This window comes from Struthio camelus, chromosome 6 (genome assembly GCF_040807025.1).
Source record: "Struthio camelus isolate bStrCam1 chromosome 6, bStrCam1.hap1, whole genome shotgun sequence".
Taxonomy (NCBI): Eukaryota; Metazoa; Chordata; class Aves; order Struthioniformes; family Struthionidae; genus Struthio; species Struthio camelus.
Window position 1 is genome coordinate 39,821,393 of NC_090947.1, and position 23,336 is coordinate 39,844,728.

At 39.5% G+C, this 23,336-nt stretch overlaps 1 long non-coding RNA gene across 1 annotated transcript in view; it reads left to right on the forward strand.

Moving 5' to 3' along the window:
* Window positions 1–559: 559 nt before the first annotated feature.
* Window positions 560–23,336, forward strand: part of LOC104145705 (uncharacterized) — a 175,423-nt gene continuing 152,646 nt past the window's right edge. The window contains exons 1-4 of the long non-coding RNA XR_011141986.1: window positions 560–579; window positions 3,229–3,267; window positions 6,277–6,409; window positions 6,658–6,749. This is a non-coding gene — a long non-coding RNA (uncharacterized lncRNA). The remainder of the gene's footprint in view (window positions 580–3,228; window positions 3,268–6,276; window positions 6,410–6,657; window positions 6,750–23,336) is intronic.

Here is a 23,336-nt window from a genome sequence, read left to right on the forward strand (position 1 = left end):
CAGGAGAAAAATAAAACGTTTGACATCCTTAACTTCAGAGGATTTAAAAGGAAATTATTTTTCACTGTAAGGCTGATTGTGGACTTCTGGCATTTTATTTTCAGCAGTGAAAACAGTCCCCCTCTGTTAAATTTCCCTCACAGCCCCTTTCACGTGTGTTGTTTTGAGTATGTACTCCTTTTTGTGTGCTTTTCCAGGTTTGCAGTTGCTGACCCTTTAACAGGAGGCGTAGAAGGCCCTGGAGCAAGCATCAGCCTGCTACCTTCACTTTTAAATTGCGGTCCTGCTGAGTATATAGCTGCCGATCCCTCCCGAAGGCTACTCTGGGGATGGGAAACAAACCCAAGCCTTTTATCTGTGCTTTAAATCCGGACCAAAAGTATTGAGCGAATTTGGGTGAAGCTGTTCTTCGGCCCTGAGGATAGAGCTTCCCTCTATGGACGAAGAGAGGCAGACCTTGATTTCCAGGACAGCTATTTCGGAGTACTGGCAAAGCCTGCTGCCAAGGGGCTTGGTTTCTTCAGAGCGGGAAGAGCTTTGGAATAAATCAGAGGGACTGAGGAGCCTTACCTAAAAGAGGTAGGATATTTTTATTGCTTTTTATTTTGTATTTGCTAGGATTTTGTCTGAAAAATCTTGGGCTTCTGGAGACTGGGTGCTTGAAGTTCTAACCAGACGCAGAAGCAGCAGCTTGGCTAGGAGACATTGTTTGTTAGACAAGAAGCCCAGGGGTACAGGTGCTGGTTTGTGATCAAGTTTGCCACGTCTTCCCGTCAACAGGATATAGCCTTAACTCTTGTTCTAAAATACCTGGTTCAACAAGAGCAAGCTTTACCAGCTGCCTAAAAATGGTATATTGAGACCAGCTGGCTTATTTCAGGATCACAGCAGTAATGTACCTATTAACATTTCCTGTATAAGGTCATCCTAGAGCTTGTTCTGTGCTGATCTCAAATTTTACTCTACCATCCAGCTTGGGGGATAGGTATGACTAGGTAAATTGAAATACAGCAGTGATGTAATACTACCTTTGAGAGGTCTGGCATGGACTAAGGTTCCTCTGTTTTAGAAAGTATGTGGTAGCGATTAGTCTACAGATCCAATATTGCTGGACTTATCTCTTATCATAGCAGAGATCTTATTTGTCCTGCTTGCAAAGTTCTGTGAATTTTTTTATAGTTGTAATTGAAAAGGCCTGTGAAAGACTCTACCATCTTTAAAAATCTAAGAATTAGAGAAGGAAAGATTTGGCAGATTAGTTTCTCTTCCCTTTTGGGAGAGGAGTCAGATGGGAGGAAGAAAAAGAAGGGCTTGCCCAAGTGGATTGCCTAGAAAAGTTAGGTTTCTCAAATCAAAAGAAAGTCTTCAAAAAGTGGTCCTAAAATTAAATTCTTCACAGATTTGATCTGATATTTAGTGGAGGCAAGCACTACTGTGACTGTTAAATCAGCAAATATCTTCAATGAAATCTTCAATGAATCAAGGGAAATACCTTTTGTAGGCTTAAATAAATCCTAAGAGAGAGCCTGGGATTTTATGCAACCGTGCAAATACATCCTTACCAACCAGGCCACCAAGGCCATGTTGTAGACTGATCATGAATAGTAAGCGTGGCAAGTAGAAATCTTCAGTAATGAAACAGAAGTGTTCACTCTTTTTGGTGCTGCTCAAAATTAATTTTTCAAGTCAGAAACATAGGTATAAGCAGATATTACTTCATGCCCTGTCATCAGTACGGTGATGCTTCCTGTCATTTCAAAGCAATAAATTTAGGACGTAAATTTAGGAGACGTTTTTCAGGTCTTGCAGTCCAGAGGAATTTGACCTGTTAACCCTACCCTTTCATGCTGTATTAACAATACGTTTGGAATCAAATATTATGGCCAGTGAAATGTCTTCTGTTATTAAAAGAAAAATCCCTAGGCTATCAAGTTACCGAATTAAAGAAAAGTATTTGTCATTCATTCATCAACATTCCTTCCTAAATGGCACGTTTAATCTGATATTTGTAATTACAGTTTCCACAATCTTAAGGCATTCGTAACTGTTTTCTAGAAAAACTGGAGCAGTCAGTGCTTAATGTAATGTGTTTGGCAAGACTGACCTTGCTATAAGGAGTGGGAAAGTGTTTGGCCTTTAAAAAAAAAAAAGCATCATAGTGAGGTGAATTGTATCTGATGTATTATTTTGCTTCTCCTTACAGCAGCTGGAGGGGCTTTGAAAAAGGCTTAGCTACTTTTTTTCTGGAAGCTTATTTTAGTAGCTGCATGTGAAAAGTACCCATAGGGAATAGTCCAAGTGCAGGCTTGGGTCTATGCCAAATGGTTCAATGGCAGTTGACCTGTTTTCCTGAGGTTAATATATTTCTTTTAAGGGATCAAGAGGAATAATCGGGGAAAAAACATGCTAATATGCTATATGCTAATATGCTAATTATCAGGAGGTGTAGATTTACAGTGTAAAATCTGCATCTGCACTGGAATGCTTTTAAGGGTCGGCCAGTTGAGAAAAGGTGGAAAACGCTGGTTTAGTTATTCAGCATAGTAAAGCATTAGTTTTAAACAGTTAGATGTGACTACGCAGTAGGATATGGAAGCTTGTCCATCTCAGAAGAGGGACAGTGTGTCACCTATTTTGCTGTTACCTCCATTTGTTTCTTTCTGCGTATTTCCTGCAGTGTTGCACCAGCCACATGTTAGCCAGGTTGGAAGCGCACAGACGCTTCCTTTCCTGGTGCGTTCCCAGAGCGTGCAGGGTCTTACGCGCTCTGCAGCTGGGGTTGACTGTGGTTTACCTGCAATTACTCCTTGGGGCAGAAATAGTTATCTAGTGCCTACTTTCCTTCCGTTTGTGACTGCCTAACGAGACTCAGCGTATGACCTGTCTCTCTAAGTGCTTCCTGTGGTATGTATTCAGCATTAAAAGAAAATGGGTGACTGTAGGCAGGAGGTCATTCAGTATGGCCACTAACAGCTCCTGGTATTTCTGTGTTAAAATCTCAGCCAAACACAGGCAGTGAACCATCTGCTGGGGTAGGAAAACGTATTGCTGCTTAACTTCTTAGTGCAAATGAAGAGCTTTGCTATGTGCTTCTCTCTGCTTTTGTGGTCTCAGTGCTCCCAAACGGTAAGAGGTGTCTGCTGCTATCATTGTTGTGGCAGGGTTGAATGAGATGCAAAAAGGTCTTTTTATTTTATTAAGTGTATGTTGTTCTCTGCTTCCTCATAGCAACATGATTCGACAATGAAAGACACAGCTCTTCACGAGGTAATGCCAGTAGGATTTTCCAGAATAGTCTATCAGACCTGTAAGCCTCTTCCTAGGGCTTGGGATGGCTGTGATCCAAGGAGCTGCCAGGTGGCAACTCTGCAGCATAGAGGGTCAGCCTGTTCCAAGGAGAAATGGAGGCCAGCCTTCCTCACATGCTTTGCTGGGCTGGCAAACGCTGGTTGGGTATCTTTGCAGGAGTAGTGAGCTACTTACCAGTTAGCCTGGAAGGTCATTTGTCCCAGCAATTCATTTTATATATTAGGCAATGAATAATTGCTATGTACTTTTATTTGGTGTACACCCTACTTGGCAGAGGCTCCGCACATGGTAAAAAGTTGCCCAAGGAGACCCAGAGAGGAAGAGTTACGTGCCCAAGAATTTTCTTCTATAGAAGAAACCACATCAAATCCTGCCTGTGCGGGACTTAAATCCTCAATTGTCAGTCCTCAGTCCTGGACTTCATGCCCACATTTTTCTGCTTTCAGATTCCTATTTCTCCTTGAGGATGAGGCCAGCTTGTTAAAAACATCTTCAGACCTTTTGTGCTTAGGCTCTTGACAGGAATAAAGTCCAGCTATCATCTCACCAGTCAAACCCTCACTCATACATCACAGCTGATTTTTGTGGCTAGACTGTCTCTCTGGAATCTAGATGTGATTTTTTGGCCTCATTTTCAAAGCATTTGGTGCATAGAAGGCAAGAATGAGAGGGACAGATACTTTATTTGAAACATCTGTGGCAGTGTCAGGAAAACTGGAAAAGAAAGCTTTATAAACAGTTAAGTAAAGTTATTTTGGAGGTGCAGGAACCTACAGAGAATATGAACAAAGGTCACTTAACTCATGCAATATAAGAAAATATACTGAGAAATACAAGATGAAATCTAAGACTTTATTTACCAATAAAACTATGAAAGATTAAACGGAAATGTTTAATGTGGAGCAGTTCTAAACTTTTAGCTGTGGTGATGTTGGTTATATATTACATAATGTATGAAATACGTATTTTCCTCCAGCAGCTTGTCACATAAGCAAGGTTTCCAATAACTTCCCACAGTTAATGGTTGCTGGGGGCTTCTGTGTTTGTAACAGAGAGGCTTCATCAGAGCATCCGACAGTGTCAAAGCTGGCTGGATGGCTGAACTGAAGCCTACTTTATTGCCATAATCTTCTATCGATGGCATTTGGCATGGATGTGGAAGCTTGCCGAAGGTGTGGTACGCTGTATGTGCTATTAACCTAAGCAAAACAACAACAGGGGAGCTAAAAATTGCTTTTAAGTGAGCAGTTACGTGGCCTCTCTTGGGTGGAAAAAAACTTAACAAAACACCAGATTGCCTAAGAAGAATTTCATGGAACTCTTTTACGATGTAAAACTGTTTTTACTGAAGGTGTGAAGCAAGACTGGGAGACATCGACCTAGCGGCTGCCAGAGCGCTTTCCATCCCTGATGGGGGGGCCAGACTAAATCCTTTTCAGATACAGAATCACATCAAGAACAGCGGTGTGTGCGATGGCCTGGAGAAGCCAAAGGCAAACACTAGAAGTTGCTCATCCAGATGAAGATAGCCAAAATTAAATAACCAGGTTCTTTGTATCCGCACACTCTTCTAGAAATTCATTCTGCTTCTAATTTGGAGGCCCTGTTGTTGCTTCCTAATAGTGGGGGCAGGGAGGGAGGAGTTGATTCCTCATAAATTTTTGTCTGTTTTCTAACTGCATTTAGGCCCCAATTAACCTAAACATTTGAAATTGTCTAGATCAGATATTATTAGCTGCAGCTCAATGGCTGTTCTATTAGCTGGAGACAGGGCAATTATCTTCTTGCCTTTGCTAGACCGTGGTTTAATTTCTTGCATATTTCTATGTCTAGAGCTGTTTCTCATGCGTGACCCAAAGTTAAGCCAAAATCTGCTGATTTTTTTCACGTTCATCCATATACATATACATACATTCATGTATATAGAGAGTAGCTCTGCACAATCTTATCCTGTTATGCAAACTAAACCACTCTGCATTAACAAATACTATTAAACTTCTGCTGTGTTAGCTATGTACAACACTGAATGTAATTGTTATCTTTCTAACTATTTCCAGGGAACAAGGCTGATATTTGAAAATAGATAAATTAGAGCTCCAGCTCTTAATGGAGTAGAGTTTATAACTTTTGTCCTGAGATACATTATAACAAAGGTTAAACTGGGCAGTAATGCAAGGAGACAGAAAGCTGGCTTGTACCTTCAGGAACAGCTGGTGGATTCTGGCATGCCTGCTTTGCACTATTAGTAGTATTTAAATATATAATGACATTAGATTCCCTTGCCCCTCCTTTAACCTTCTATTTTTTTAATGCTACTTTAGAGAAGAATTCCTTTTTCCTCCTCCTCCTCTTAGGATACATCAAGCTTATTAAGACCTGCAGAAATAAGAGAGGAAACACTGGGATATAGGGAAAGAAAAGTCAGGGAGAAAATAGGGATCAATGGTACAATCAAAAAGGGAAATGAAGAGAATATGAAAAAGAAATCAGAGGATGAGAAGCATATTTATCAAAGAGATAAAGAACTGTCATCATTTGTCATGCTGAATATAGGGTCTGTTCAGAAAATGAGAAGCAATACTTGAAAGTAGGATATATTAGGGCACAGTAAGAAGAAGGAGAAGTGGAAATCTGTTTGCCTCTGTAAATTACAGTATTAGGTTGATGCAAACCTTTTACTGCTGTTCATCACTGTAATTGTTAGTGTTTAAATTGTCATTACCTTGGGGGGTCTTTAAATCCTATCATCATTTTACTCCATTAATACTGCTTAGCAGTACAAAGTATTTTCACATCTTTCTTTTCAGTTCATCTATTTCAACTCAAAGCACATTGAATTTCAAAGGCATGTTGCAATTTGGACTCTTTGAGATAGTCTATGGCAATAATTGCATGGTGGTTCTATGTTGTAGTTTGCTGTTGCTCTCGATGAATGAGCAGCTGGTTTCAACTTCTGCTCCTTGACAGATGGACTTGTAGAGACGAAATAATCCAACAAGCTGCAAGGAGAAGCCTGAGGGAATGTGCGCTCTTTCTGCCAGGCGGTGAGATGTCAGCGCATCGTGCAGAGAGGCCCTGATGCTGAACCGAGACGTTGGAGGTGCAGTGAGCCGGTGGGAGCTGTGGCTTCAGCACCGGGGTTTCCACACCGAGGGGCTGCCTCAGGTGTTGGAGCCGTCCACACTACCCTTCTGAGCCCAGACCAATGGACTTGCTTTTTTAAAAAAGCTTTATGCTTTTATATGTGAGAAGGCCCTCCTGAGATCTTGCTTTATTATTATTTAGTGTGTGATATTGTTATAATGTAAAAGCACTATATTGCTTCACAGAGGTTTTCTTTCACTGCAGAGCTGGCTGAAGCAGCTGCTACTTGCTTCATGGAAAATGGGGAATTTTATTCACTTTCAAGAGACAAAGGAAAGCTAATGAGGTCACTGCAGGTAAGAAAAAAATTCTAACAGTCCAGATTAGATTCTTAATTCCTTAACATCTGTTTTGAAATGGCCAAGTTATTCCAGCTGTAGCATCAACATGACACATGGGATATGTGAGCTGGCCCGTTGATTTGTGCTGTTATAAGACTACTAGTCACTGAAACTTTTCAGTTACTATATTAGCACAAATGAAAGGCTTCATTAATAACAGAAGATACGAGAGAAGGCTGCCATTACCAGATGAAAACTTGGTTGTAGGTATGCCCTAAACTTCTAAGCTGAAAGAACCACAACTTTGAGTTGAAATAACCCTTGGACACGATGGAGAGAAAATTTATTTTTTGTCATATTGGCCACAGCATTTGTTATAAGTGTTTACTGATTGGAGTAAACTGTTGATTGCAAGTGCAAATAGCAATGCTTACTTCATTTGGAGCCTATTTTGGTTTTGAAAGCACAGAAAATAGGAATTTAGAATGATTAAAATCTGTACCTCCTACTTTTTGCATTTTGTTTTAAGATTGTAATATGGAAAACATTTAACAGGGGAGTAGTAAAACTTCAGAGCTGTTTGTTTTAAATTTTTTTGGTTTATACTTATGGATACACTGCTGTTACCTTTATACTGGTAAGAATGGGGAAAAATTGTTACCTATGTATTTTTTTAATAGCAGGAAAGTATTTTGGGTGGTCAAGAATTCTGAGGAAGCAGGGCCAGAATAGCTTTTTTTGTTGAGAGAAATGAAGTCCTGGACTGCAGATACAGGGCTGGAATTCAAAATTTACAAACCTTTCAGAGTATCTGAACCAAGAGACTTTGTCTAGCTTATCTCTGGTTTCCAGAAATCTTTTAAACATTAGTTTAAAAAAAAGAAACAAGAAAAACTTCACTCTCTCACTCAGCTCCTGAAGGGGTTGTAAGAGACATGATTACAATATTTTATTGTGAGAGAATATACAGGAGTCCGGGTTTAAAAAAGCAATTGTTTCTGTATGAAAGTTTGTTTCCCTTTTGCACATAGCCCTTGTGAGCTAAGCAGCAAAATGCTGCCATCTCCTGGTAAAAGTCGTGATAGGTACTCTTGAACAAATACTAGCAAATACTGTAGAATTTGTTTCATTTTTTTTCTTTTCCATTGGTGCACTGTAAAAGACCGCTCAGTGACTGAAAGACAAAGTCATGCAGAGAAGCATATATGTTTGAGCGGAATCAAAAGCTGCAATGAAAATGAGTGTAACAAGCGCTATAAATCACAATGGCACGCAATTCAGCAATACGCAGTATATAAGAATTGTATTTCACATTATAGGGGAAATGTGGAAGAAAATAATTCCTTCCTTTCTCAATCAGTTTCATTTCTTGGCCAACGCACTGAAAACAGGAGAAATACGCAGCATTTCCCTCAAGTAAGATACTCAGGATCGAATAGTTCTACAAATCTGGAAGCTAATGATTGTGCAACCAAAGGGGAGAGTTGTGTGAACATGTGCAGTAAGCAATAAGCAGTACTTAGCGTGAAAGCGATTCAGTGGCAAAAGTCACATTTGCAATCCCCTCTGAATCTACCTAACTTCACATACTTGAATGAGCAATGTTTCTTGTCACTTTTAACTCTCTCGCACAATCTCTAGAACCAGGTCTGTGAGGAGTGGAGGCTTTGTATATATGCAGTCAACACATCATCTGGGGAAAATACCTAAACAAAAAGCATTCTTTAGTGCTTTTAACAAATCATTTTGAAAACTGTTTTTGAATGCGTGATTGGTTTCCCAGATTGCTATATAACATGCTAAGAAAAAAAAAGATACTGTATTTCTGGGAAAGCTGCTTGCTAAATTTCAGCTAATTTTTTGAGTATGAATGCATATGACATGCAATTCTTTCTTCATCCACATGAAGAAGGAACATATACCAAAATCCTGACAACTTGATCATATATCTGGATGTTGACCAGAGAGAAAAATTAGTCTGTTTATAACCAAGTTTATCTTCAGCAATTAGTAATCTGATATATTTGCATTTGCAGAAGAGGTATTCCTCTCAAAACTGCAGGAATGTCTACAGTCTCTTAGATTTTGAAACAAGTAGTGACTCTCAGAGTGAAACGGCATATGTGAGCGGCCAAAGTATCTTATGTGAGCCCTTATTCCCATGGCTGAGAGCACATCTAGCTGCAAATGTACAAACTGTGCTTCCATTTATTTCCCACCATATCTTCCCAAACACTTCTTCCTGTTGTTCTCAAAGTCACCTTCTTCCATTTCCCACCTTTGTCTCTTTCAGGATCCTCTCTTTTGACTAATATGTTTTTTTGATGAACACAAGCCAGGCATTTTCCTCCTGTCTAAAACAGTTTAAAATCTCTGTGTTCACTTAAAGCTTTGTCATCATTAGGTTCACATTTTATCCTGTTTTTTATTTATAGGACATCTCTGTCTTCAGAGTACTCCTTTGTGCATTTGAATGCATGTTTTTGAATGAACACATGTAACGTTGGGACAAGTTATTTTATTAGTATTCAAAATATGAAGTTTTTTTTGCTAAAACTTTGAATTCTGACCAAAGTGAGGAAAAAATTGACACATTCAAGAGCAATCTTCAGGGTTTTTTCCTGTCTCATTCAGAATGCCACCAGAGATGCTAAATATATTCAAGGTAGCAATAGATAATATTTGTATTTGGATAGAAGAGTTTATTCCTTGAAGGAGATAAGAGATTGACAATAAAACTTGTAGGCTGACTTTCCTCTGATGCAGTGTTGCCTTCCTGTGGATTGTTTCTGTTATTTTCCTATGCCGGTAGCTGGATTTTGTGACACTAAGTTACAGCTGGTTGTTAATACTGTTCAGTACATAGCCCAAGGTCTGGGCAAAGCTGGAGAACTGGAAGTTGGAGTCCAAACTACTGAAAGGTCAATCGAGGAAAGGCTGAGCAGAAAGAGGAGCCGGGTCTGCCTTGTTCCCTAGGCATGTGTGCACATACTGTTGTCAGTGTTTGTAACTGCTGCGAGGTGGCTGAAATCTCTTGACATTTCTGCCTGCCTATAAACCGCTGAATAGCAGCAATGATTTCACAAGGGGCTTGTTGCTTTTGGGGTTGGGGCTCAAACAGCATAGATGCTTGCACTTGTATTGCATAAGAGAATCAAGCAGGCAATGGGCTCTTTTCCTTGTTGGGGCACCACTTTGGCTCCTTACTTTTCTTCCTGCTACGTTTTGTTGACTGTTGGGTCACACTGTATAAAGCTCGTGTCTTTATTCAGGCTTTCAGGGTGGGGGGGTGAAAGCATCTGAGTATCTATCCCTACTGTTTTGAATTTGAGTGATGTCCAAAACTGGAAGGCACCTGTTTTCTGGATATGGATAGGCCACAGTCCAAGTTGATGGAAATGTTATGAACAGCTGATCTTGAAGCAAGGACTGTCAAAACATTTGTGTTTTACAGCCTTAAGCCTGTTTTTGGCATCAAACAAATAATAGTGTTCTGAGCAGCAGAAAGCTTACTGGTTTCTTTTGGCTGTATTATCTTGAAATTTTGTTGAAAATTTTATCAAATATACTTGCTTTCACATTCCAAATTTATGTTCTGGTACAGTCATAAAATCAGGCCTTGACACTGAACCTGTCTTACACCTGAATCCAGATCTGATTACTGCCTCCTTAGGCTATCTCTAATAGCCAAAAACTGTAGTAGGTGGGATGGGAAAAAGGTATGAGCTTGTACTACCTCAACCTGTAACTAAAGGAACATTCTGAAAAAATAAAAAAACCCAACTTTATACGGATGCATAGGCATTTTATGAGTCTTCTGTGTGGCAAAACTTTTTGTAGTATAAGGTATGGATCAGGCCATTACAGAAACTTATAAACTTTTAATGCTGTGCCTAACCCTAAATAATTTTAGCATAGCCTTGTGCTGGTTTTGAACCTGTGCTCTATCTCTCTCACGCTAAGTACTTCTCGAATTTTTATCGTATCGCCTCATGGAAGAATGTAGGAGATGCAGTGGTGGTGGAAGTTTTTATAGAAGTACCACTGTACTGACTCACTTTGTAGACAGTTTCTTTGGATACTGGGTTGGTGGGCTATCTCTCGTGACAAGGCAAGTGCCTTCTAGCTTTTAATCAGGTTTTAAGCTTAGAGTTTGGCTAAATTTATGTGGCAGAGTATTTTATTGATAGGAGAGCTTGCCAGACCTCTTTGGCAATGCTCTCTTTTCACTTAAAGACCTTGGTGTAAATCTTTTTAATGGTTTAGCAACAAAAAATTTCAAAGAATCTTGCCCTACTTCTTTCCGTTGCACTATCATCTGTGTAAATCATCTTGCTTACTCATTCTCTTAGCTGCTTTAGATTGTTAGTCCTAATGACAGTATTGCAGTAAAAATGAAAAAAAAGAGTATTTTAACCTGTCATTAGTCCATAAAACTTTGATCATTTATTGTAAGTGGGAATTTATCTTGGACTTTTAAGAGAAGGGAGAGGTCAGTCAGACCATCCCTATTTAGTTGTGTGTCCATTTGATAAAGTGCACCTTAGCGGAAAAATAGAAGGTGGAACTGTAAGAATTAAATGTTTTAAAACTTTGACACAACTAAGTCTTTCAGTTATAAAATCTGATGTCGTAAGAATCAGTACCTAGGGCTTTTACACAGAATCACAGAGTTACAGAATCGTTTAGGTTGGAAGGGACCTCTGGAGATCATCTAGTCCAACCTCCCTGCTCAAGCAGGGTCACCTAGAGCATATTGCCCAGGATCACATCCAGACGGGTTTTGAATATCTCCAGCGAAGGAGACTCCACCACCTCTCTGGGCAACCTGTTCCAATGCTCTGTCACCCTCACAGGGAAGAAGTTTTTTCTCAGGTTCAGGTGGAACTTCCTGTGGTTCAGTTTCTGCCCGTTGCCTCTTGTCCTGTTGCTGGGCACCACGGAGAAGAATCTGGCCTCATCCTCCTGACACTCCCCCTTCAGATACTTGTACACGTTGATGAGATCCCCTCTCAGTCTTCTCTTCTCCAGGCTAAACAGGCCCAGCTCTCTTAGCCTTTCTTCAGAGGAGAGATGCACCAGTGCCTTCATCATCTTTGTAGCCCTTCGCTGGATGCGCTACAGTAGCTCCATGTCTCTCTTATACTGGGGAGCCTAGCACTGGACACAGTACTCCAGGTGAGACCTCACCAGTGCTGAGTAGAGGGGGAGGATCACCTCCCTCGACCTGCTGGCAACACTCTGCCTAATGCACCCCAGGAGACCGTTGGCCTTCTTGGCCACAAGGGCGCATTGCTGGCTCATGGTCAACTTGTTGTCCACCAGCACTCCCAGGTCCTTCTCTGCAGAGCCGCTTTCCAGCAGGTCACCCCCCGGCCTGTTCTGCTGCATGGGGTTATTCCTCCCCAGGGGCAGGACCCTGCACTTGCCTTTGTTGAACTTCAGGAGTTTCCTCTCTGCCCAGCTCTCCAGCCTGTTCAGGTCCCTCTTAATGGCAGCACAGTCTTCTGGGGTATCAGGAACTCCTCCCAGTTTTGTATCGTGGACAAACTTGCTGAAGAGGCACTTTGTGCCTTCATCCAGGTCACTGATGAATAAGTTAAACATATTGGACCCAGTATTGAGCCCTGGGGGACACCACTAGCTACAGGCCTCCAACTTGACTCTGCGCCCATTCACCACAACCCTCTGAGCTCGGCCATCCAGCCAGTTCTCAATCCACCTCACTGTCCACTCATCTAGCCCACACTTCCTGAGCTTACCTAGGAGGATGTGATGGGAGACATTGTTGAAAGCCTTGCTGAAGTCCAGGTAGACAACATCCACTGCTCTCCCCTCATCTACTCAGCCAGTCATTCCATCATAGAAGGCTGTCAGGTTGGTCAAGCATGATTTCCCTTCTGTGAATCCATGCTGACTACATGCTACTACTCCCTTGATCCTTGCCTTTGCCTTGTAAAGTCTTGTGCTTTACTTTAGTATTGCATATTTTAAAATGAGAGTTGTGTTAAGGGCATGAGGTTTGACTGCAGCAAATCATTTTAGAGTTAGCTCTGTCGTCATTCAGCAGTTCCTGAAAAATAAATGTCATGTTTATTGGAGTTTTTGTTGTATGTATGTTCTGTGTTTGCATTTATTTTTAATAAATGTGACAATGTGTAGGAAACTCTTCCAGGGTAAATGTGGGCCCAGTGCCCTGTTTTGAGCAGAAATTGTACATACTATGTACTATGCTGAAGAGATTTGCCGTGTTTTCCCTTTGCCTGGTAATTGATATGAGATCAGATTGCATAAAGGAAGGGGTGAACCCTGGGTAAACGTCTTTATTGAATTTCAACCTGAATTATGAATAATAATTGTCAAGTCTTAGAACCTAGCAAACAATATATGCATTTCAAAATTGGTGCTTCTAGCAAGCTTCACTTATTTCTAGCTTTCTTATTTGTCTTCCTTGTGAATAGTTTTTTGTTATTGATTTTTGTTGTTGTTTCTCCTACAAGATTTACTAGAGGTACTAGAGGTGTCCTATGTACGATTTCATTTTCTTGTATTAGTTCCCTTAGGATATCGTTATCCTTTGAATAAGCAAAGGAAAACTGCATTCTCCTTCTCCTGTTTGGTTTTCTTCCACACTCTTTATTTCTATTTGAACAACAAGACTGGCCAGGGAATTCAGAATTAGGACTCCATTTCACATCCTCTTCCATACCTAACTCTGTTGCAACTAATACTGTCCTCAGGGTCTTTAATAAAATGACAGAAATGCATCCTGACAAAACAGTAGGGCCACTTGTAAGGCAACAGAATGCACAAGGTGACATATTATGTGAAAACATCCCTAAACTCAAAATAGCTGATATGAAAAAGTTTGCATTCAGAATTGCTCTACAAGGAGGAGGTGTATGTCAGAGTTAGAATATGGTATCTGCAAAATAGGAGGAAGGTCTTTTGAAGTTTATTCTTCTTGTGGATCTCTTCTCCTTTCCTGCCCCCGTCTGTCTTTCTATAGTCTGACTCCTACTTTCCACTTGTTAAGAAAACTAAAATGAAGTTATCATCCAGTGCAATTTCTCTTCAGTCATGGCAAAAGGAACAAAGCATAGTTTTATCTCAGCTTGTTTGTCCCAAAAGGATGGAGGGTTTGTGCTACGATTTCTGGAAAAAAGAGACAGTTAAATGGCACGTTTTCTACTGACGATAAGATTTCAAGGAATTAGAAGGAATAAAGAAAATGAGAGCACAAACATCTTTAAATTAAAAAGCTGAGCAAGAAGAATTTTTCATCCTCGTTTTATTTGCTCTCCAGAGCTTTGACTGCTGGAAAGGAGGAAAAAAATCCAAATTTCAACTGGAGTAGGAATGAAAGAGAAAAATGCCAGGCATTCAAAAAAAATGACCCCAAAGCAAGCTGAAAGGCATCCTGTTACTGCAAGACATTAGGGATCAATTCTGCCTTAATTGTAAGGATGCCAAAGCTCAGATAACTGCAGAAATGATTGAAGTTGATGCGTCACATAAAAACAGAGCCACACTATGCTGTTCCAAGGACTCTTTTCTTTGGTTTTCATTTTACTGTTCTTTAATGTAAACCAGATTTATTTGGATTAATGGTATGCTGCGAGTCCTGGATCAAACCATCAGCTCCCCACTCGATTGGAAGCGTCACAGAAAGGTTTAAGTGAGAAGTACTTTCAGTAACACCCTTCCTGGTCCCCTGCTTTGGTATCATGAAAAACCCTTAATGTTAATTGCTTTGTTATGCATTTGTGTTGGAATGAGGCAGCTTAGTGAGGTTCCATCTGCTCAGCCCTGGTGGAGTCCAGGAGGTTGTGAGGTTAGAGTGTTTTGGTTGCAGTGTTTAAAGAGCAGTAGATATCTCCAGTACCGTGGCCAACACTCCCTTTTCTCACTTTAGAGCTCTGCAGATTAACTGGTATTAATGCAAGTATTCACAGCTGCACATGGAATATTACAGAAAGCACGATGGCTCCAGGTTTGCCTCACATATGGTCGTTCATCTACAAACGCGTGTAGAGTTTTGCTGTGAGTTTTTTGTTCTTTCTTGAGAGAGTGTGTAAGTGTGGCACAATCTACCTTTGGTATGTAGCTTTTATTTTTCTTTCCATTTATTCCTGTTAAATAAAATCCTTCAAATTGTATTCTAAAGACTCATATATTATTGAGGTCAGACTAACTTATCTGTAGTCCCAAGGTTACTCCATCCAGCTTGTTATAAACATAAAGAGTGTATTTTCTCTTTTCAAGCCTTAATTTGATAGATTTATTAGATAAATCATGCATCAGACTTTATTCAGGAATGGTGATTATTTGATGTGTTCAGTTTGACAACGTCAAGCTTTACTTTTACTTTCAATAATAAAACCTATTCTTCAGCCTCACTGCAATTAGCTGTCTCATCTTTATTGAAAGCTTGAGACTGATTAGTTGCCTTGGTGAGATTCAGAGGGACTAATTTAGGCATCTCAATCTAGAAACCTAAAGTGAGAGCATAGCTGTCCTATATGGTTTAGAGGCAGGAAGCAGAAGATTCGCTCTCGAGGTATATAGGTTGAATGCCTAAAAACTGGACAGTCTAAATATCATCTTTAGAATTTTTGTCACTGCTAGATTTAATTTCACCTGACCACATTTTATAGCATTCCCACTACTTATTTCCATGTTCTCTTATAAATAGCTAAAGACACTTCTGTTTTACATTTTGCTGCAGATTCTCATTCTGTGTGGTTTTTGATAGTTTTCACTTTTTTCTCTTGGATCTTAGGATCTCATTTAATCCCGAAGAAAAAAGAAAGGAGGTTTCTTGGCTGAATGGTCTCTATTTTGTTTTTGTTCCCTGTAACCTCTGCATATTGGTAATATCATTCTGGGGTGGCTTTAAGTCAGTCTGAAGCTCTTTCTTACTAGTTTTTAATCTTTACTTGGAAAAAAGTACCAAGTATATTTTGAATGTAAAGACTTTCTAAACCGAAAAGATGGTTTTGGCCCAACAGTAGTATTTGCAAAAGATTAGGCTGCATGGAAAGTGTACCAAAATGTATTTATAAAATTAATTCATAATGAATGTGGGCTGCATAAAATAAGTTTTCTGATGTACATTTTGAGAGTACCAAATGATGCAATTTTAAATCAGTATTCTATTTTGGCACCTGAGCGTCATGGGTGACAGTCAGCTGCTGAATCCAGATCTTGTTTGTGATTCTGAAACCTTTACAGCAATGTCACGGCTGGATATTGTGTTTGTTTGTCTTTGCATTGATATTAAATTTTCCAAGAACCCTTCTTCCACTAGAAGGAGGCATGAAGAATACCGCAAAATAAAATTGGGCTGATTTTGAGTACCTTGTACTAGACCCAGACAAAATGGATGCAGTGATATCTGCCTGAGTTCTTTGGAGAGCCTGAAACAATTACTCCGCATTGCAATCTGCATTCCCAGCTGTCACTGACTCTGTCATCCCTAGGTGTCCTGGTTGCCACTATCCTGAGAAGAGTCTGAACGTTACTTTTTGCTAACGCTTTAGTTCAGTTCTTCTTGGTGAGTAGGAACACAGCCCTCTTTCCAGCGCTCCTCTTTCCCCTTTCCTCTTCCTGAAGGAGTGTGTCATCTAGGAGGCCACTGTGGGGCTGGTGGGGAATCACTGCCATGGTACCATGGGCTTGTCCTGAAGGCATCATAGGTGTGCAGATGTTGGCTTTAAGGGAGAAGTAGGAATACGAACAACTGGTTGATTTGATTCTGTCTGTCCCGTAACGTAAGGAGAGCTCGTGAAGTGTCGGTGCACCGGTGCATACTGCAACTGTGTGCTGCTGCAGGGAGCTTCTGAATTGATGTGCTATCATGAATTATTGTATTATTGTGTTTGAGGATGTGCTCAGACTGTGTTTAAACAATAATTAAATTTCATTTGTAAGGGATGGTTTAATGTGTGGGAAAATAGATAAAGTAATCAAGGACACAATTATTCACAAAACCAACATAAATTCTAATAATCCTATAAAGTACCAGTTCATTTCTTTCATAAAACTACTTGGCTGTTCATATTTCATATTCTTCTCGTGTACAGCTCAGTTCAATTTTAGGTAATTAATCACAGTTTTCAACTTGCACTGGCCTTGGAAGGCTGCTGTACATCACCTATTTATATAAACTGTAATTGCACAGTGTATTTTTAGCTTTCCACACTTGAACACAGTGTTTGGCTGTTGACCTTTGCTGGGTCACACCTGTGTATATTACTTAGTAATAGCCAATTTGTTGTTCTAATCTGCTAGTGCTCCACATTTTGATTTGACCTACAACCCAAATAATTTAAGTATATTTCATTTGAAGATACAGAATTCTGTTTGCTGGAGGATTAGGGAGGTATATTATAATCTGTTGGGACTTAATCTTTAACATTAAACTTTATTTCAGAATTGTAACACCTCCATCTATATGAAAATCTAAACCAGAGACGTTCTTAAATTTAGAAGACTAAACCTCCACACTTTCAGTGCAGGGTGGAACAGATTAAAAAAAATCTTTATGCATATGCTAATGGCACCTAATTATCAGATACCTACTGATAATTGTCTTCATGTCTAAGTGGATTATATAATATATAAATATTTTCTGGCCATTTATATATCTATGTGTCTATGGCTACATTTCTTTCCACAGATCTACCTGCCAGATGGAAATAGGCACAAAAATAAAAGCATGCAATGTGATATCTGCATTTAAATCATACATCAAATTATAAAATGCAGATTTATACAAATATGAACCTATACAAATATATGTACAATTTAAAATTAGCTATTAACTATTAACTTCTTTAATGAAATGTTGGGGTATGAAGATGAGCATAGAGACAGTAGACTGTAGCACCGCTGTTACTGTCAGTCACAAGTTTAAAATACTCCTGATCACAAGTCTTTCTGTCAGCAGCCTTGAATTAAATTAGGCAAAGCTCCTAATTAACACAGAAATGTACAGTAAACTCATGAAATTGAAGTTTTGTTACTATGAAAGGGACTTATGCTAAATCGTGGATTTGGTTTAGAGATGAACACCTACAGTAATAGCTGCAAGTTAGTGTCCATATTATTACTATTCACATAATATTGTATGCATTGAGATTATTTCTTTTGCAAGTTTAAAAAAACTGGGGGAATTTTCTTTTGGCAAGATTAGTAACAAGTCTCCAAGAGCCATCTGCAGAGGACTCGGGCACCTCAGAATATTGAATACTTTAATTTCCTCTCAGTTCCTACATCACAGTGCTAAAGGGCACTTCAGTGCCTATTTGTCATGCTTGTAAGCACCTGAAATCTGATTTTTCTTACTTACTGTGCAGCACACAGAAACACCAGTATAGGAAGATCTGTAATAGGATTCTAAACTTTAGTGAATTCAGCACTTAATCAGTGCCATAAAATTTGCTTTAGCTGTACTTTCCTATACAATTAGAACAGGAGCTACTATTTTATTTTCCAAGGTGACACACAATTATTAGGAATTGAAACATATCCTTAAACATCAAAGCAAAGTGAGATGTAGTTTTCCCTTCGGCCTAAAATGGGAGCAGAGCAGAATACCAATCCTGAAAGAAATTGGTGCTTAGAGACTTTCTAATGTAATATTCTAATTCTGCTAGCAGGTTGACTTGTCAGGGGTTCACAACAAAGCCCACGCTATGTCTGATATGTCGTCAGATGGAGGGGTTGTTGGTGTTTTCCCTCTGGCGTGCACTGAGCTCTTTCCCATTTTTTTTCCAGGCCTGGAATTGCATGTTGCTCAGCTGCTCTGCTGACGTTTGGTTCGGGAACAGCAGATGTGTGTCCTGGGACTTTTTCAGTGGAGATTACAGAATATGCTCTTTTGAGCTAAGTTACTGAAATGTGTGTTTCAATCATGCATCTTTTTATAAAAGACTATAAAAAGGAACAAACATATTGAGCAGAAAATCTCGTTTCTTGGCTCCTCCTCTCTGTGGTGTGGCTGCATGGGTCATTATCTTCAGCAGAGATGGTGAACAGAGTATACCACTGCCAGTGGTATACTTCCTTTATGGAAGTAAGCTGGTAGTGACTGGGTAGAGTTAATACACTCTGTTCATTGCTCTCCTGCTGAAGTTCACCCTTATGAATTCTTCTGCATTAGTATGATCATTTTCTCAAGCTGGAATATACAAAGTAGGTCTCTTGTATTCCTTTTCATTTCAACATTAGTTAGTTCGGGTTTGCTTCTGGTAACACTCAGTCTAGAAGTAGTACACAAAAGTGTGGTGGGATCCGTTAGGATGTATGTAGATGTTAGATGTTTACTGTCTTTTTTAAATCAACATCTGAATACTGGCAATTTTTTCAAATTACCTCCAAATTTCAAAGCCCTAAGCCTTGTAGAAATTCAAATGAAGTTAGATATTGATAGATAAATTCTGGAAATTCCTGTCTGTACAGTTTTAGATGCTATTGACCCAACTGTATGTCCTTTTCCTGTGGCAGAGGTTACTACGAGGGTAGCAGAGCTGGCAGAAGTTAACCAGATCCTTAGCCACCACAAGTAACCGTCTGATGTCTGCTTTGAAATTCTATTGATCTGGTTTAAGATAACGCACCAGTCCGTGAACAGTGTTACCTCCAAAATTATGTTTCTGCTGGTACTAACAAAAACTTTAAAGTAGATGGAGATGGTGGGCAAACAATCTCTTAAATCACTGGTGCAGGAATTGCCCAATCCTGTCCTTCCACAGCCCCCATTCTCTACATCACTTAGGCTCTTTTAAACCTTTTATTTTCTTTTGGCATCTGTTGAACTACTTAAGAGAGAAAGAACCCAATCTGGAGGGTAATGGAGTGAAATTATTAGCCTTTTAGAATCAGGATGATAACTGAGCCAACATGAGAAGATCACTAACTGTAAATAATGCCAGTGAAAGTAATGTTAGTAATTCTTACTTACATTGTGGCTACTTTTGGACCCTTTTATACTCTTAGAGGCTATAAGATCTTTAAAATCTATAATGGAAATGAGAATGTGCCTTTTAAATTGTTTTAATTAATTAAACAGTTTAACTGGCTTAATTAAAGCATTTCCAGAGTGGTGGTGTTTTCCTGACAGTATTGATTTGTTAAGTCATTTTTCCTATACATTTCCTGTCCTGGGGGAAATTGGGCCACCCGACTGTATGCAAACATGCTGAGATGGCACAAACTGTATGAACCTTCCACACCAGTACTGCAGAGAGACACAGTTTCTGCCCAGAAAGGATCTGTTCATTTGTAATATGCAGCTGACAGCTGAAATGTGCTGTCAATTAATGGATTGTCTCATGTAAAGTACACTCTGATGTTATGGCATTTGCTGGAATGTCAAGGCGCAACATAACATGCATTTTATTTCTATTTTATTTCATAACAGATGCTATAATAAGCAGTAACACATTTTATGTAGCAGAAAAGTAGTCTCTGGTTTTATTCTGCCTTTAGCTGCCTTCAGCTATGTTGGGCATCGCTCAGGCATGTTGTGGATTGCTTTTGTTGGTTGTTTCTCTTTGGGTCTGTCTCGTTGGCCACTCATGGCCCTTCAAGGATCCTGACCTGGGCTTGGCTATTCCAGCACTGGCTGTTTAGCTACAAGGCAGTTCAAGTATCGAGTGTTGCAGAGGCTGCCTCTTGCATCCGCCAGAAACTCTCACTTTGTTAACTCTCCCCACACCTGTTCCTAAAGGCTGCCTTTTCCACTCAGATTTTCTTCAAGCAGTATGGCAAATAACAAAAAGGATCTGCTGCAGTGGTAACAAGACAACACACAGTAGGGCCTCAGTATCCTGCAGCCTGAATCCAGCAGCCCATGGTTCCCCTTTATGTAACTTGAATCAGTTTGTTGTATCTTTTATCCTGACTGACTTTACCCATTGGCTAAAAATGCCTGATAGAAATATCAGGCATTTCTTACATATTAAGTACCATATCCATGCATTTGGCATACGCTCAGGCTCTGGTCATTAGCAGCACCGTGTGTTCCTTGATTGTTGCATTTGAAAATTACAGGTTCTCATAACTTCTTTTTATACCGCTGCAGATGTCTTCAGTAGACCTTTATTAGTTCTTTAATAGGTTATAGATATCCTGTGTCATACTGTTATTTAGTTTGCTTGGCATTCACAATGTCAAGTCCCTCTCCATCATTTCATTTGCACAGCCACAGTAGCTAGACTACATATTTCTCTACACATAATTTTCTTTTAAGTTATAACTTTAAGCAGATTTTCCACCTGATTAGATATTCCATACATAGAACTTACCGAAGAGCTAGTAATCATAGCAAACAGTGCTGAAAGCAATTTTGATGAAACATGCATCCCTGTATGAGGTTTACTTTGCAAAGGTTTGTCATTTTGTTTGTGAAATGCTACACCTCAGAAATCATTTTTTGCTAGTCATTTTTCATCGTTTGTGCAGTTGGTTATTCCTATCTGTATGTAGTACTGCGTATAATTCTATATTGAATTACATCTTACTCTTTAAGAACATTTCTTTTCTTTTTGTGTTTGTGTTGCATTCTTATCCTACCCTCCAAATGTATCATTTGTAAATGTAACTCTTAAGCCATCATCTAGATCATTAAAAAACTTGCTACTAATTCAAGCCCGGAGTAGACCTGGGAGCACCTCCTGATACAGCCTTAGAAACAAGAGCCCTACCTCTGACTCTTTCTATTTTGGAAACCCCTTTTTATAAGCCTGTTCAGTTCTTCATTTCTCCAGGAGCATCTTTCACTCTCCTGTTGACATCTATACCTGGATGTCCCTCATTTGCACCTGGAATAATAGATTCTGGCAAATTCTAGATGCCTAGAAGCATAGGAAACTTGTTTCCCATGAAATCTTAAAATTTTCTAAATTCATTGAATTTTTGAGGTTTTTCTTATATTTCTGGTCTACAACCCTCTTTTTCCAGAGAATCACGAACTCATCATTTCATAGAATCATAGAAAAAATGAGGATGAAAAGGACCTCTTGAGTTACCCAATCCATCCTCCCATTTCAAAATAAGTCTAACAGCACAGCTAGATTAGGTAGCTCAGGGCCTTGCCCAGTCCAGCTGTGAAGATCTCCAAGAAGGAGGGTTGCACAGCCTCCCTGGACAACCTGTTCCAGTGCTTAAGCATGCTTGGGGTGAAGAATGTCTTTCCTTATGCCAAATCAAAACCTCCTTTATTGCAGTTTGACTACTGCTACTTGTCTTTCAATGTGCAACTCGGGGAAGAGCTGGGCTGCGTCTTCCTCTTTAGCTATTGTGAGACTGCTATTTGAACTCCTCTTAGCCTTTTCTTGTCCAGTTTAAACACCCCTGTTCCCATAGCCTTTCTTGTGTGTCGTATGTTGCAGCCCTCTTCCTGTCTTAGTGGCCCTCTGCTGTGAAGATTGTTGTCAGAGTGGCCTCTTACCTTTATATTTTTGATCATGTTAATCTTTTAGATTGGAACTTAAAATGAGATGATCCTCTCACTGCTTATTTCTCTACTGTTTGGTAAAGATGTCATTCTTCTCTTATCCCATGTTTTTTCCTCATGATACAGGGTTGGTATTTTAGATAAAAATGAGCTCTGAGAGTTTACTTTCTTGACTTACTTGTTTGGAGAATTCATTACATTTTACTCCTTTTCATACCACAGATGTTATTTCCCTAGGAAAGCCTTCCGAACACCCTTTCAGGATAGAGCACAGCTGTCTGATCTTATCTAGACCTGACAGATGCCTACCCTTTTGCCAAGTTCTTGTTCTTGAAACAATTACCTTTTGCTATAATCTTTGCATTTAAAAATGATGTGCATAGTTATGTTTGGAAAGTAAGGCTGATTTTAATAATGTGAAAGAAGGACAATCAGAGATGTTAGAGATATTAAGAGTTGCTATAATGAATAGAACTACTTTTATCACTTACTTATTTCATCACCCATTTCAGTGGAATTGTCTTATTTCTATTGGCTTCTCCCTTGGAAGAACCCAGAGCAATTTACAGACGTTTAATTAAAACCTCATAACACTAGTGTGGTGTGAAAATAGTAAGTGAAAGAGAGAAGATAAGGCTCTTTTAAAGCTATTCGGTATCTAAGTGTTTAGTTACATGAACATATTATCTAGCACCAAAACTGGGGATGTTTTTTTCCCTTTGTTGCATTATAGTTCACTTGTATCAGTAGGTCAGATCCCTGTAAAAGAGCCAAATTTCTTTTTCTTTTCTTCTAAACGTAAATGATTTATCTTATCTGGTTTCAGAGAGAATCCACAAAGAGTTGCAGTGACGTAGCTGAAGGGTCAGGAAAGACAAGCTGGAGAAAGGACTGCCTTAAACTGGCTTACTGCTGGGGAAAATGCATACATACCTCCAAATTTTCAGCTAGGCGTTACTGAGGTCCCTAATTGTAGCAGAGTAATTCATGAGGATCTTTCCTAGTTGCCTAAGTGACCGTAAATATCTAAGCTTTCATTTAAAAATAAAATCTTTTGTTGGTTGTCCAGTTCATGCCCAGTTGTACCACAGTCCTTGCAGAGCTGAGCATCTAGATACCTACCTCTCACCAGGGGCCGC